The 3,463-nt window shown below is 51.5% G+C and overlaps 1 pseudogene; it reads right to left on the bottom strand.

Moving 5' to 3' along the window:
• Positions 1 to 1,591: 1,591 nt before the first annotated feature.
• LOC101049151 (N-alpha-acetyltransferase 40 pseudogene) lies at positions 1,592 to 2,323 on the bottom strand (annotated as a pseudogene).
• Between the last annotated feature and the right edge of the window lie 1,140 nt (positions 2,324 to 3,463).

Genomic DNA, 3,463 nt, shown 5'->3' with positions numbered 1-3,463 from the left:
ACAAGAGCAGCACAGAGCGTTCAGCAGGGGGACCAGGCTGTGCAAGGGAGGTCCTGTGTACACAGGCATCTGCACAATTAGGAATCCAGGTGAGAAGCAAGACCCACTCTGGGGAGATCTACCAGAACATACTGCCTGAGTTGAGGAGCGGATGGAGCAGATGCTAAGGTCAGAGAGACCAACAGACCTCCAGCAAAGCAACTTCACAAAGGCTAGAACCTTTATGATACCCCTCAAAGCAGAGCTCAGGGATCCAAGGGGAGATGCTGAGTGATTTTTCCTTGATAAGGATTTTTCTTACCTGAAAGAGGACAAGGCCTAGAGATCAAGATGAGTATTAGTTCTGAGGCTGCATCCTCTTTACCTATAAGAGAAGAGGAAGGCCTTCTCCCCCTGCTCCAGCCTGTTGCCACAGGGTGACCTCAGAAAGAAAAGCAGCTGTTTTGGCCACTGGGAGGCATTCCTGCTGCAGCCAGAACTATGGCCTAGCTGGCTCATGGCAGTGGCACTAGTGCCTCACTAAGGCAGTGAGGGGCAAGGCTGGAGAGTGAGGGCAGGGGGCCTGCTGCTGTCTGGGGGCTCTCTGAAGAGCGAGGGTGGTGGTGGGGAGGCATGCCGTTACCCTCAGAGAGCTATCAACACCAACAGATGAGAGGAAAAGGCGTTAACTAACCCATGAATGAGGCGTCCCTCTAGGGGAAGATGAGGGGCCCCCTAACGTTATTCTCCCCTGGAGACTAAGAACAGAGGTGTCTGGGGTACAAGAAGCAGAGGAGAAAGAATGGTGAGGACTGGCAGAGAGAAGCAAGCAGAACCTCGGTTTTCTTCTATGAATAAAAGCTCAAGTCACTGCCATGAGACCAAGAGGCGAATGCAGCAACAACCAAGAGCCTAGAGTAGCAGTCATCCCCATGGCGGGTCCCATACAACACATCCTCCTTTCAGCCTCTCTCAACACTCACAGCGATGGAGAGAGAGCCAGCCTTCCTCCCAGAGGCTGCTGGTCCCAGGCTGCATCCACTCCATGGATCCATAAAAACAGCAGGAAAGAGCTTTCCTCACTTCCCTGCATCCTGGCACAAACGATCTTCCCACAGTATCCATCAGAGCATTCCACCTGCAAGAGCCTTAGTCTCTCTGAAGCCTCTCTATGCCCAGATCTTACATCCAATGTGTTCCTCTTTGGGTTTCCAAACCACAGACCCAGGACTCCTGGACTTTCATAATGGTGGACATAAACATTCCATTTTCCCAAGTGTGTATGTGGGAGAGGGGAGGTTGCCAGAAATCTAGGAGCTACAGAGAAGTGGGGCAACCTCCACCCCAGGAGCCAGGTGAGAAGGCACCCACTGTGTGAGAATGAGCTTCACAGCCAAGCCTCCACCCACTCTTCCCTCTCCTCATTTCCCTCCTGGCATTATTGTCTTCCAGGAGAGAGGAAGAAGAGAAAAGCAGCTCATACCATTTCTCTCAGGGTTCTGTGTTCTCGGGGTGCAGCCCGGCAGGTGCAGGGCTGAAGAGATCACACATCGGATGACAACCGGCAAATGGTGAGACCAGGGGAGAGGACACGCCTTAGAAGAGAACACTGTTACTTGCAAGTGGCTGTGGGAGACGAGTGGCAGCAGCCACTACAGTGCCCACCTGTGTGGGCATGCTGGCTGTCCCCAACCTTGGTCCTTCAGCTCAGGATCTTATAGAAGCAGTCCTCCCCACAGCAAGCGGACATGCTGGGGGAAGAGTCATCAATTCAAACTGCAGCCCTTCTCTGAAGAACTGGTAGGCGCCGCGATTGTGCCTGAACACCATTATCATAACCTCCTTCATCTGTGTGGTCCTGGCCGTGAGCTGCAGGCTCTATAGGAGAAAATTCCCCGGGGCCTTCCGCCTTGCTTCCCACCTGCCTTTCACAGCAAAGCAGGACTCCATTCCGCTCCCCCACTCACGCCCCATCAAACCGGAAGTGAGAAAAGGCAACAGGAGGGAGCTGTTTTCCCAAATGACGAGGTATCGGGCTGGGTCATTATCGTTTCTCCCGTTTCTCTCGGTCCTTCCAGCCCCACTCCCTCTGCTCATACATGGTCTGCCTATCGGTTTTGGTCAGGTCGAAGGCCCAATCCAGGGTGGCTGACTCCCGTCCAGACCCTCGCCTACACTCAATAGAGACATTCAACCCATTTCGATCAGATTTCCTGTGCACCAGGAAAGCCCCCAGAGGGCCTGCAAACCTGTCCGCGGCATCCCCTTTGGCACAAACTGCATCCATGGCCGCTCGCGCCTCCAACCACTTCTGTTTCCTCTCCTCGGCTTTGCTCCACTTTCTTCCCACAGCGCCGGCTCCCCTCAGCTCCTCAAACACTTGCTGGCAGGCACTCCGCGATCCGCGGGCAAAATGGCGGGGTCCCGCACTGCGCATGTGCTGCGTGTCCCTCCCTCACCCTTCCCACCACTCCCTGGTGCCCACTCACATCCCCGCCCCAGCCACACTGGTTCAATTCATGAATGCTGGACACAGAGGGCCTGTGGATGCAGAGGGCTGACTGGATATAAAAGTTTATTATATAATTTTGTTTGTAAATTATGATTTAATTCTATTTATAACTTATTTTTTTGTTGTTGTTTTACACGCCTATAGAATTACATATAATTATTGTAGTTTATCCTTATTTCTATTTCACGGAGAGGTAAATGATGACCAGGGAGTTACAGGGCTTCCTGAGGTTCTTGTTCTTGTACTTGGTACTACCAAGTAGCAGAGCCAGGATCTAAACCCAAGTCTGCCTTTGTCTGAACCCGGAGTCCTCTTGTTTACACCAAGCTGCTCTACAGAAAGAGCATTCTCAGGCCAGGCGCGGTGGGTCACGCCTGTAATCCCAACATTTTGGGAGGCCAACGCAGGTGGATCACCTGAAGTCAGGAGTTCGAGACCAGCCTGTTCAATATGGTGAAACCCGATCTCTACTAAAAATAGAAAAATTAGCCGGGCATCATAGCGTGTGCCTGCAATCCCAGCTACTCAGGAGGCGGAGGTAGGAGAATCGCTTGAACCCGGGAGGTGGAGGTTGCCCTGAGCCAGGATCGCCCCACTGCACTCCAGCCTGAGCGACCGAGCCAGACTCCTCTAAAAAAAAAAAAAAAAAAAAAAAAAAAAAAGTAAAATAAAAAATATGGAAAGGGCATTCTCAGAGAAGCTCAGTTCCAAACTTCGACCTCAATTTTTTTTATCACTTTTATGTTTTTTATTTAGGGAATGTGTATTGAAGAAAAAGTAACGGAGTCTGGCTAAAGAGATGAAGAGCTCATAAGGCCTTGTCTCAATTTAATCAAGACTAGCATTGCAACTGTTGTTCTTATCAGCAGCTGGCAAGGCAGAATTGGCGCTGCACTGCTCATGACTACCTCTACTCCCCACTAGGGTAGGGGCTCGAGTCACCCAAGCCCTCAGGATAAGAAAAGCCCAATT

The sequence above is a fragment of the Saimiri boliviensis genome, chromosome 4, assembly GCF_048565385.1.
Source record: "Saimiri boliviensis isolate mSaiBol1 chromosome 4, mSaiBol1.pri, whole genome shotgun sequence".
Taxonomy (NCBI): Eukaryota; Metazoa; Chordata; class Mammalia; order Primates; family Cebidae; genus Saimiri; species Saimiri boliviensis.
Note: the sequence above shows the minus strand (reverse complement) of the source record. Positions and strands in the feature narration are given on the sequence as shown.